A 13,258-nucleotide genomic window follows, 5' to 3' on the forward strand; every position below is an offset into this window, starting at 1 on the left:
AAATTACATCCCCTCCAAGCAGTAGTACCGCTCCCATGAGCGATGCAGCCTTTTTAAGGACACCAAAACTGACACAACTTCTGCAAATGGACTCCGAATTCAACGAAACCAAGTTTGTTGAAAGGCTAACTACAAGGGATAACACAGTCTTGATAGAAATAACAGTAAGAAGCAAATTAGAAAAGGTCCATAAGAAAATGGTGAGAACCCTTCATCGAATAAGACCGGTAAAACCTCCAACATCGAAAACGCAATAGAAGAAGCATGTGAACTCCATTTTCGATGAACTCGAGCTTGTCAACAAGATGACCATAAGCTACAAATATCACAAGGATAAAACCAAACAAGAACCAAGAAAGATGATGCAAGCATGCAATGGTTTGAGCTCTCTACAAACGATACGATCAAGCTACTTACTTGAAAGCCCCCTTGATAGTATGGCAATCGATCCTATAACCTGGTCTCCAAACTACCATCATCAGACCGGTAAAATAGATAACCTATCAAGGGCAAACCTTTGCCTTGCACAAAGTCCACTTGAGCTAGATGATGACGATCTTGACTCCCTCAAGTTGGACCACCTTTCTTGATTGTGTTGGCTCGATGAAGGCTAGTTGATTGCTCCCCCATACTCTACTATGGGTGAGTCACTCTTCGGCACACCTTCATAAGTCCATTGACACCACAATGGGCGCCAAGCTTCAAGGATGATCTCTTCATGATGCTCCACTTGAACTTGCACACCGCAAACTTGATGACGATCACCACTTGATGTCATCCTCCATGGGTTGTATGAGATCTTCCTCTTGATGCAAACCCATGGAAACAAACCTAACCCCACATAGAACTCACACGTAGATCATAGGTTAGTACACAGAGCGTAATGGACAATGCTTACCATACCATGGGATCACTTGATCCCTCTCGGTACATCTTCTATGCTTTGTGAGTTGATCAACTTGATTCACTCTTGACTTAGTCTTGATCAACCTTGAACCTTTGAATGTTGCCTTGAAGGTTAGCATGAATGATCACATAATCTTCTTCTTCTTCTTCTTCTTCAAGACATGCTTGTAATAAGCTCAACTCTCACATGACCAATCTTTGGATAATTCCTTAATAGCACCTTGCTCAACACATAAACTCCTTGAAACCAACACATGGACTTCAAGAAATTCCTATGGATAAATCCTTCAATATAACTCAATGCAACCATTAGTCCATAGAGAATGTCATCAATTACCAAAACCACACATGGGGGCACCACATGTCCTTTCAATATCCCCCATTTTGGTAATTGATGACAATCACTTTCAAGAGAGTTTATATAAGGAATTATGCATCACCATGCAATGCAACAACCAATAATGCATGCATATGAGATGCAAATGCTAAGGCGACAAAAACCAAAGCAAGAAGAAATAACTCTCTTAACTTCTCCACAAAACTCTCTGAAACTTCTCCCCCATTGGCATCGATTGCCAAAATGGGTGAAAAGCTTAGAAGGCCAATATAAATTGTGGTCCTCCATAAATTATGTATTTCTCAACAAGAGAGTGGAATGCAATACACATATCCAAAGGCAAATACTTGGAGGAACACAAACTATATTGAGGTACAAAGATTGCTAAAGAATGATATGCCACAAAGACATAACAAAGAGAGACACAAGCAATCAAAAGATACCAATTGAAGCAAGCAATCAAAGGATATCAATAGAACCAACTAGACCAAAGATCCTATGAGCCACATGAATAAAGGATATTACGAGATGAGAAAAGGAGTGTTCTAAAGAAACTATAGAAGCTCCCCATGATTTGTGCACACATAAGAATTTTTGTATTTGGATACAAAGTGCACAAAATAGGATCATAGCTCCCCCAAAATCAATAGAAAGTTACAACAAGTGCAAGTGAGCATATAGGAAACAAAGCCTAGCACTTGCAACAAACACATGGTTGAGCAACATGTAAAAGAGGAAACTTAAGAATAGGCTCAACCAACAAGATGTGTGTGAGTCATGGCAAAGCACTTGAGAAGACTAATATAAGGATGAGCATTAAGCATCAACATAGTCTAGGATAAATGAGATACAAGGTGCAAGACATGTCCTTCCCACACACACACACACAACAAGCAAAAGGATACACACGCTTACTAAAAAGCGAAATAACAACCAAGCTTGTGACAACCCATGGTGAAGATAGAAAGCAAAAGCCTCATCAAGACGAGGGATACCAATTAAGATGGCAAAAAGCCTCGTCAAGACAAGCATGAGGAAAATGAGATTCACCACACAAGAGTGCATGAAGATGCAACGAGATATGACCCGCACTCAAGGCACACACTTTCATGGAGCCACCAAAGAAAAAACATGAGAAAGAAACAGTGGACGTGAAAGAAAGGGATATCAACTAGATATGCAACTTGTCTCAAGTGTATAAGATTCTAGGTAGATGAAGATCATGATGGTATCAATCCACAAAGAAGGATGTACACACGAAATAGTTACAAAAAGGAAAGAACAAGATATCCACAAGGAAGTCATAAATATACCAATAAAATATTTGCTTGAAAGCATAACACTTGGCTAGATATGGTCTTATTGTATATAAATGAAGTCCAACCACACATCCATCAAAGACATCACAACTAGCAACAAGAGATCATCATTGGGATGCTTTGAGAAAGGAAACAAGTATCACAAGATATGAAATGAATATCATGCCAAGATGCAACCTACACAAGGTTGAATGCAAGAGAGGAAAGCATGAATAGATACTTGTTACGGAGATAGCATTGGAAGGATGCAGAAGATAACAATTGAAGGTATTAGATAGTAGTTCATTGAACATCCTAGCTTGACTCCAATAAGCACATGGTGACACCACCTTCCTTGTGAGTGAGCCGAGCATCCAATGTATCTCCAATTGTTCCTAGAACAACAACACAAACAAAATGGTACCCAAACTCATTGGGACCAAAGAGTTAGAGAACCGACAATACATAGGACAAACTCCACATAAATATGTGCATATAGATATGAAAATGAATTTCATGCACATCTCATCCAATTTGAGACTTGGTGGAGTTTCCCCTATATATTGGGTCAAAGACAGAAAGAAAGCATGCCAAAGAGACTACATGAAGTTAATATGCATGCTCAAGACTTTCAAGAACCGATACCAACTGGCAAAGAAATGCCAAGTGAAGATCGCCGTCGTCAAATTCATCGCCGTCCGGACCTCCCCGAATTCGCCGTCAAGCCCTTTGTGCTCACTGTGAGGCCATGAATCTTTTCCCCTAACCCCGTAGCTTGCCGCTCGCCGTAGACGTTGTTTCATAGATGGCCGAAGCACCTCGCCGCCGTCCATGTCGCCGCCATCGCCCTGGCCACCACAGCCCGCAGCCGAGCGCGTCACCCTGCTCCTGGTGACGCCAGGAGGCCGTAGAGCCTCTCCGCTCGCTTCCCCATGCACCGCAGCCCTCGCCCGCACTTGGCCGTGCTCCGGCCGCCGCCCCGAGCTTCGCTCCGGCGAGCTCCGGCCACCCCTCCTCCTCCTATCTACCCCACTAGATGCGGGAGAGCACGGACTACGCCCCGGTGCTCCCAGCCGCCGCCCCCGTGCCCTGTAGCATGGACGCCGCCGCATCCAGAGGTCGCCGGCGACGACCTTGCCGGCTTGACGTGCGGGCCCGACCTGCCAGGTGATTAGCTTAAGGCTAATCACCATTTTGCTAACCCCTTGACACTGACAGTGGGCCCCACAGCCACTAATCTAAATTAGATTAGGAATAACTCCTCTGTTAACTAACTGAGTCACTGATGTGTGGACCCCACACGTCAGGTTTGACCTGGTTAGCCATGTTGACTCGCTGACGTAGTGATGACGCCATGCTGACGCAGTTATTCTTTTTTTGGAATTATTTTAAAACAGGAAATTCCAGAATATATTCAAAACTTCAAAACTTCATAGAAATTCAACCGTAGCTCAGATTGAAATAATTTATATATGAAAAATGATAAAAAAATACAATCTATCCATCTGTACCATTTTCATGCATGACAAACCAACCTATACATGCTGTATATATGAAAACACACTTATGGCATATTTAAGAGCTTATTTTGGACTTGCATTTGAATCCTTGGTTCAAATGGACCTCAACTAAATAAATGCTAGATGCATTAACTCAAACAACATCACATACTCATGCCATGTTCATGCATCATATTGTTGCATATGCTTGTGTTTGATTTCCGTCACCGTTCCTTCTCGATAGGTCCTGCTCCGGAGAGTGTTCGAGAGTACCTGTCTGAGGAGCAGTGCCCCCCTGTTGATCTACCAGGCAAGCAACCCCCCTTGTTCATTCCGATACAATCCTACTCTCTCGCTCCTGCTCTCATTTATTGCATTAGGACCACAACGATTCAACTGCTACTTTATGCTGCGGTAGTTGAACCCATTCCTCTGCATGACCTGTCATTGCCACAGTAAATAGTTAAAACCCACTAGCATGTGTAGGAGTTGTTTGAGCCATGTTGTGTTCCTACCATGCCATGCCTGCTATTGCTTAGAGTTGTGTCAGGTCTAATTCATGGGGAATGAATTGGAGTGTTATGATATGTTCTGGTGCTGAGAGTTAAGCGTGTGAACACGATTTGGTAAAGGTAGCGGTGAGAGGCCATGTAGGAGTACATGGTGGGTTGTCTCATTGGGACCGTCCTTAAGAAGTGAGTTCTGTGTAAGTTGTCCAATGACTAGCTACTACCACACATTGGGCTCCGGGCGCTCCAAGCTCTCTCGACTTATTAATCGCCTTGATCTTGTCCAGGAGTTGCAAATAGTTTCTGGTGTTTGTAGGTAGTGCTATTTTTCTACCGAGTGGCACCCGACAGGGTGGGCTCGGGACAGACTAGGCACAAGTGGCATGGTGTACCAAGTGGCACCCGGATGGTGGGCTTGGGAACCCTGCTCACATCGTTTGGGGCCGTGAGCGACACCCGGCCGGATCTCCTTGCAGATGGAACCCAAATAGGTGATAAACCTGGACTAGAGTCTTGCGTGGTTAGTCAGGTCGTGGCCGACACCCTCGCCAGGCTTCCGCTTGAAGGTTGCCGAGATACATGACGTGTACATGGTGATAAGTGGTGAGAGCGTGTGTGAAGAAGTACACCCCTACAGGGTTAACATGATCTATTCGAATAGTCGTGTCCTCGGTTATGGACTTCTTGGATGCTTACGTGGTACATAGACAACTTAAAGTGCATACTCTAAAATGCTCAAGACAAGTGTAAGTGCTATGGATGGCCTTCTCGTAAGGAGACGAGGATGAATCCATAGTAGTGTATTGATGTGGTGGTTAGTGGACTCGTGTGTGTTGCCTCATCTCAAAGAAGTGTCTCGTTGTCGTAGAACAGGATAGCCACTGAGTCAAAGCTGGCTTGCTGCAACTAAACCCCACATTACCTTCTTGATACAATGCATGTATGATAGGATCTGATGTAAGTCTTGCTGAGTACCTTTGTACTCACGTTTGCTTTATTTATGTTTTGCGGGTGAGACATCTGTCTCACTAGTAGTACCGCTTGGACTTCGACGAGTAGCTTGTTACCCCAGCTACGATCTTGTACCTTGGAGGGACTTGTAGATAGTCAGGCTTCTCGGCCTTTTTCTTTTGTAGTTGTCTGTACTCAGACATGTAATGCTTCCGTTGCTTGTATGCTCTGAATGATGGGTCATGTGACCCCTGTTTGTATTTATGCTATGTGGCTCTTCTGAGCCTTTATCTATATGAGTTGCGTTATGTTGTGATGCCATGTTGTACATCACATACTTGCATGTTATGCGTACGTGTGACGTGTATTGCTATGTGTGGGATCCGACAATCTAGTTGTTTATCCTTGGCAGCCTCTCTTATGGGAAAATGTAGTCTAGTGCTTCCTTGAGCCATAGTAGTCCGCTACAGCCCGGTTCACCGGAGTCCTGCTAGCCCAGCACTACCGCTCAGAACACTTGACTGGCCGGCATGTGTTCCACTTCGTTCCTATGTCTGTCCCTTCAGGGAAATGTCATGCGGTGACTTCCGGAGTCCTGTTAGCCCAGTGCTACAGCCCGGATTCAAACGCTGTTGACCGACATGCTCGATGTGATTCATGCATGCCTGTCTCCATAGGTCTGTGCCACTTTGGCTTCACGACTAGCCATGTCGGCCCGGTTTCTCTGCCATATGGATGCTAGCGACACTATCATATACGTGAGCCAAAAGGCGCAAACGGTCCCGGGCCATGGTAAGGAGACACCCGTGGGGATACCGTGCGTGAGGCCGCAAAGTGATATGAGGTGTTACATGCTAGATCGGTGTGACTTAGAATCGGGGTCCCGACATTGCACCAGTCCATAGATGGATCGCTGGAGCTTGCATATTTTGTTAGTATCTTTAGGATTGACAAAACCTTCTGGTTGCATCATATAAAACTCTTCTTTAATAAATCCATTAAGGACTGCAGTTTTGTTTATCCATTTGCCAGATTTCATAATATGCAACAATTGCTAACATGATTCGGACAGACTTAAGCATAGATACGAGTGAGAAACTCTCATCGTAGTCAACACCTTAAACTTGTCAAAAACCTTTTTGCGACAATTCTAGCTTTGTAGATAGTAACACTACTATCAGCGTCCGTCTTCCTCTTGAAGATCCATTTAATCTCAATGGATCGCTGATCAATGGGCAAGTCAATCAAAGTCCATACTTTGTTCTCATACATGGATCTCTTCTCAGATTTCATGGCCTCAAGCCATTTCGCGGAATCTGGGCCCATCATCACTTCCTCATAGTTTGTAGGCTCGTCATGGTCAAGTAACATGACCTCCAGAACAGGATTACTGTACCACTCTGGTGCGGATCTCACTCTGGTTTACCTACGAGGTTCGGTAGTAACTTGATCTGAAGTTACATGATCATCATCATTAGCTTCCTCACTAATTGGTGTAGTAGTCACAGGAACAGATTTCTGTGATGAACTACTTTCTAATAAGGGAGCAGGTACAATTACCTCATCAAGTTCTACTTTCCTCCCACTCACTTCTTTCGAGAGAAACTCCTTCTCTAGAAAGGATCCATTCTCAGTAATGAATATCTTGCCTTCAGATCTGTGATAGAAGGCGTACCCAACATTTTCTTTTGGGTATCCTATGAAGATGCACTTCTTTGATTTGGGTTTGAGCTTACCAGGTTGAAACTTTTTCACATAAGCATTGCAACCTCAAACTTTAAGAAACAACAGCTTAGGTTTCTTGCCAAACCGTAGTTCATACGGTGTCGTCTCAACGGATTTAGATGGTGCCCTATTTAACGTGAATGCAGCTGTCTCTAATGCATAACCTCAAAACTATAGTGGTTAATCGGCAAGAAACATCATATATTGCACTATATCCAATAATAGTACTGTTATGACGTTCGGACACACCATTATGCTGTGGTGTTCCAGGTGGCATGATTTTTTGAAACTATTCCACATTGTTTTAATTGAAGACCAAACTCGTAACTCAAATATTTGTCTCCGCGATCAGATCGTAGAAACTTTATTTTCTTGTCACGATGATTTTCCACTTCACTCTGCAGTTTTTGAACTTTTCAAATGTTTCAGACTTATGTTTCATCAAGTAGATATACCCATATCTGCTCAAATCATCTGTGAAGGCCAGAAAATAACGATACCCGCCGCGAGCCTCAACATTCATCGAACTGCATACATCAGTATGTATTATTTCCAATAAGTCAGTTGCTTGCTCCATTGTTCCGGAGAATGGAGTCTTAGTCATCTTGCCCATGAGGCACGGTTCACAAGCATCAACTGATTCATAATCAAGTGATTCCAAAAGCCCATCAACATGAATTTTCTTCATGCGCTTTACACCAATATGACCTAAACGGCAGTGCCACAAATAAGTTGCACTATCATTATTAACTTTGCATCTTTTGGCTTCAATATTATGAGAATGTGTATCACCACGATCGAGATCCAACAAACCATTTTCATTGGGTGTGTGACCATAGGAGGTTTTATTCATGTAAACAGAACAACAATTTATTCTCTTACTTAAATTAATAACCGTATTGCAATAAACATGATCAAGTCATATTCATGCTCAACGCAAACACCAAATAACACTTATTTAGGTTCAACACTAATCCCAAAAGTATAGAGAGTGCGCGATGATGATCATATCAATCTTGGAACCACTTCCAACACACATCGTCACTTCACCCTTGACTAGTCTCTGTTCATTTTGCAACTCCCATTTCGAGTTACTACTCTTAGCAATTGAACCAGTATCAAATACCGAGGGGTTGCTATGAACACTAGTAAAGTACACATCAATAATCTGTATATCAAATATACCTTTGTTCACTTTGCCATCCTTCTTATCCGCCAATTACTTGGGGTAGTTCTGCTTCCAGTGACCAGTCCCTTTGCAGTAGAAGCACTCAGTTTCAGGCTTAGGTCCAGACTTGGGTTTTTTCACTTGAGCAGCAACTTGTTTGCCGTTCTTCTTGAAGTTCCCCTTTCTTCCCTTTGTCCCTTTACTTGAAACTAGTGGTTTTACCATCAACACTTGATGCTTTTCTTGATTTCTACCTTCATCGATTTCAGCATCACGAAGAGCTTGGGAATCATTTCCGTTATCCCTTGCATATTATAGTTCATCACGAAGTTCTACTAACTTGGTGATGGTGACTAGAGAATTTTGTCAATCACTATTTTATCTGGAAGATTAACTCCCACTTGATTCAAGCGATTGTAGTACCCAGACAATCCGAGCACATGCTCACTGCTTGAGCTATTCTCTTCCATCTTTTAGCTATAGAACTTGTTGGAGACTTCATATCTCTCAACTCGGGTATTTGCTTGAAATATTAACTTCAACTCCTGGAACATTTCATATGGTCCATGATGTTCAAAACATCTCTGAAATCCCGATTCTAAGCTGTTAAGCATGGTGCACTAAACTATTAAGTAGTCATCATATTGAGCTAGCCAAACGTTCATAATGTCTGCATCTGCTCCTGAAATAAGTCAGTCACCTAGCGGTGCATCAAGGACATAATTCTTCTGTGCAGCAATGAGGATAATCCTCAGATCACGGATCCAATCCGCATCATTGCTACTAACATTTTTCAACTTAGTTTTCTCTAGGAACATATCAAAAATAAAACAGGGGAGCTAAACGCGAGCTATTGATCTACAACATAGATATGCTAATACTATCAGGACTAAGTTCATGATAAATTAAAGTTCAATTAATCATATTACTTAAGAACTCCCACTTAGATAGACATCCCTCTAATCATCTAAGTGATCACGTGATCCAAATCAACTAAACCATAACCGATCATCACGTGAAATGGAGTAGCTTTCAATGGTGAACATCATTATGTTGATCATATCTACTATATGATTCACGCTCGACCTTTCGGTCTCAGTGTTCCGAGGCCATATCTGCATATGCTAGGCTCGTCAAGTTTAACCTGAGTATTCTGTGTGTGCAAAACTGGCTTGCACCCATTGTAGATGGACGTAGAGCTTATCGCACCCGATCATCACGTGGTGTCTGGGCACGACGAACTTTGGCAACGGTGCATACTCAGGGAGAACACTTATAACTTGAAATTTTAGTAAGGGATCATCTTATAAAGCTACCGTTGAACTAAGCAAAATAAGATGCATAAAAGATAAACATCATATGCAATCATAATATGTGACACGATATGGCCATGATCATCTTGCGCCTTTGATCTCCATCTCCAAAGTACTGTCATGATCTCTATCGTCACCGGCATGACACCATGATCTCCATCATCTTGATCTATATCAATGTGTCGTCACATGGTCGTCTCGCCAAATATTGCTCTTGCAACTATTGCTATCGCATAGCGATAAAGTAAAGCAATTATTTGGCACTTGCATCTTATGAAATAAAGAGACAACCATAAGGCTTCTGCCAATTGCCGATAACTTCAACAAAACATGATCATATTATACAACAACTTATATCTCATCACGTCTTGACCATATCACATCACAACATGCCCTGCAAAAACAAGTTAGACGTCCTCTACTTTGTTGTTGCAAGTTTTACGTGGCTGCTACGGGCTTAGCAGGAACCGTTCTTACCTATGCATCAAAACCACAACGATAGTTTGTCAAGTTGGTCCTGTTTTAACCTTCTCAAGGACCGGGCGTAGCCACACTCGGTTCAACTAAAGTTGGAGAAACTAACGCCCGCTAGTCACCTGTGTGCATAGCACGACGGTAAAACCAGTCTCGCGTAAGCGTACGCGTAATGTCGGTTTGGGCCGCTTCATCCAACAATTCCGCCGAACCAAAGTATGACATGCTGGTAAGCAGTATGACTTATATCACCCACAACTCACTTGTGTTCTACTCGTGCATATTACATCAACGCATAAAACCAGGCTCGGATGCCACTATTGGGGAACGTAGTAATTTCAAAAAAATTCCTACGCACACGCAAGATCATGGTGATGCATAGCAACGAGAGAGGAGAGTGTCGTCTACGTACCCTCGTAGACCGAAAGCGGAAGCGTTAGCACAACGCGGTTGATGTAGTCGTATGTCTTCACGGCCTGACCGATCAAGCACCGAAACTACGGCACCTCCGAGTTCTAGCACATGTTCAGCTCGATGACAATCCTCGGACTCCGATCCAGCAGAATGTCTGGGAAGAGTTCCGTCAGCATGACGACGTGGTGACGATCTTGATGTTCTACCGTCGCAGGGCTTCGCCTAAGCACTGCTACAATATTATCGAGGATTATGGTGGAGGGGGGCACCGCACATGGCTAAGAGATCAATGATCAATTGTTGTGTCTATGGGGTGCCCCTGTCCCCGTATATAAAGGAGCAAGGGAGGGAGGCGGGCGGCCTAGGAGGAGGGCGCGCCAAGGGGGGAGTCCTATTCCCACCGGGAGTAGGACTCCTCCTTCCCTTGTTGGAGTAGGAGAGAAGGAAAGAGGGGGAGAGGAACAAGGAAAAGCTGGCTGCACCCCTTGTCCAATTCGGACAAGAGGGGGGGGGCGCGCGACTCCTTCCTTTTGGCCTCTCTCCTCTATTCCCGTATGGCCCAATAAGGCCCATATACTCCCCGACGAATTCCCGTAACTCTCCGGTACTCCGAAAAATACCCGAATCACTCGGAACCTTTCCGATGTCTGAATATAGTCGTCCAATATATCGATCTTTACGTCTCGACCATTTCAAGACTCCTCATTATGTCCCCGATCTCATCCGGGACTCCGAAATCCTTCGGTACATCAAAACTCATAAAGTCGTAATATAACTGTCATCGAAACCTTAAGCGTGCGGACCCTACGGGTTCGAGAACAATGTAGACATGACCGAGACACGTCTCCGGTCAATAACCAATAGTGGAACCTGGATGCTCATATTGGCTCCCACATATTCTACGAAGATCTTTATCGGTCAGACCGCATAACAACATACGTTGTTCCCTTTGTCATCAGTATGTTACTTGCCCGAGATTCAATCGTCGGTATCTCAATACCTAGTTCAATCTCGTTACCAGCAAGTCTCTTTACTCGTTCCGTAATACATCATACCGCAACTAACTTATTAGTTGCAATGCTTGCAAGGCTTGAGTGATGTGCATTACCGAGAGGGCCCAGAGATACCTCTCCGACAATCAGAGTGACAAATCCTAATCTTGAAATATGCCAACCCAACAAGTACCTTCGGAGACACCTGTAGAGCACCTTTATAATCACCTAGTTACGTTGTGATGTTTGGTAGCACACAAAGTGTTCCTCCGGTAAACGGGAGTTGCATAATCTCATAGTCATAGGAACATGTATAAGTCATGAAGAAAGCAATAGCAACAAACTAAACGATCAAGTGCTATGCTAACGGAATGGGTCAAGTCAATCACATCATTCTCCTAATGATGTGATCCCGTTAATCAAATGACAACTCATGTCTATGATTAGGAAACATAACCATCTTTGATCAACGAGCTGGTCAAGTAGAGGCATACTAGTGACACTCTGTTTGTCTATGTATTCACACATGTATTATGTTTCCGGTTAATACAATTCTAGCATGAATAATAAACATTTATCATGATATAAGGAAATAAATAATAACTTTATTATTGCCTCTAGGGCATATTTCCTTCAGTCTCCCACTTGCACTAGAGTCAATAATCTAGTTCACATCGCCATGTGATTTAATACCAATAGTTCACATCACCATGTGATTAACACCCATAGTTCACATCGTCATGTGACCAACACCCAAAGGGTTTACTAGAGTCAATAATCTAGTTCACATCGCTATGTGATTAATACCTAAAGAGTACTAAGGTGTGATCATGTTTTGCTTGTGAGGGAAGTTTAGTCAATGGGTCTGCTACATTCAGATCCGTATGTATTTTGCAAATTTCTATGTCAACAATGCTCTGCACGGAGCTACTCTAGATAATTGCTCCCACTTTAAATATGTATCCAGATTGAGACTTTGAGTCATCTGGATCAGTGTCAAAACTTGCATCGACGTAACCCTTTACGACGAACCTTTTGTCACCTCCATAATTGAGAAACATATCTCCTTATTCCACTAAGGATAATTTTGACCAATGTCCAGTGATCTACTCCTAGATCACTATTGTACTCCCTTGCCAAACTCAGGGCAGGGTATACAATAGGTCTGGTACATAGCATGGCACACTTTATAGAACCTATGGCTAAGGCATAGGGAATGACTTTCATTCTCTCTCTATCTTCTGCCGTGGTCGGGTTTTGAGTCTTACTCAACTTCACACCTTTGTAACACAGGCAAGAACTCCTTCTTTGACTGTTCCATTTTGAACTACTTCAAAATCTTGTCAAGGTATGTACTCATTGAAAAACTTATCAAGCATCTTGATCTATCTCTATAGATCTTGATGCTCAATATGTAAGCAGCTTCACCGAGGTCTTTCTTTGAAAACTCCTTTCAAACATTCCTTTATGCTTTGTAGAATAATTCTACATTATCTCTGATCAACAATATGTCATTCACATATACTTATCAGAAATGCTGTAGTGCTCCCACTCACTTTCTTGTAAATACAGGCTTCACCACAAGTCTGTATAAAACTATATGCTTTGATCAACTTATCAAAGCGTATATTCCAACTCCGAGATGCTTGCATGTCACATCCCTAGTTCTGGT

Source organism: Triticum aestivum, chromosome 4A, assembly GCF_018294505.1.
Source record: "Triticum aestivum cultivar Chinese Spring chromosome 4A, IWGSC CS RefSeq v2.1, whole genome shotgun sequence".
Lineage (NCBI taxonomy): Eukaryota > Viridiplantae > Streptophyta > Magnoliopsida > Poales > Poaceae > Triticum > Triticum aestivum.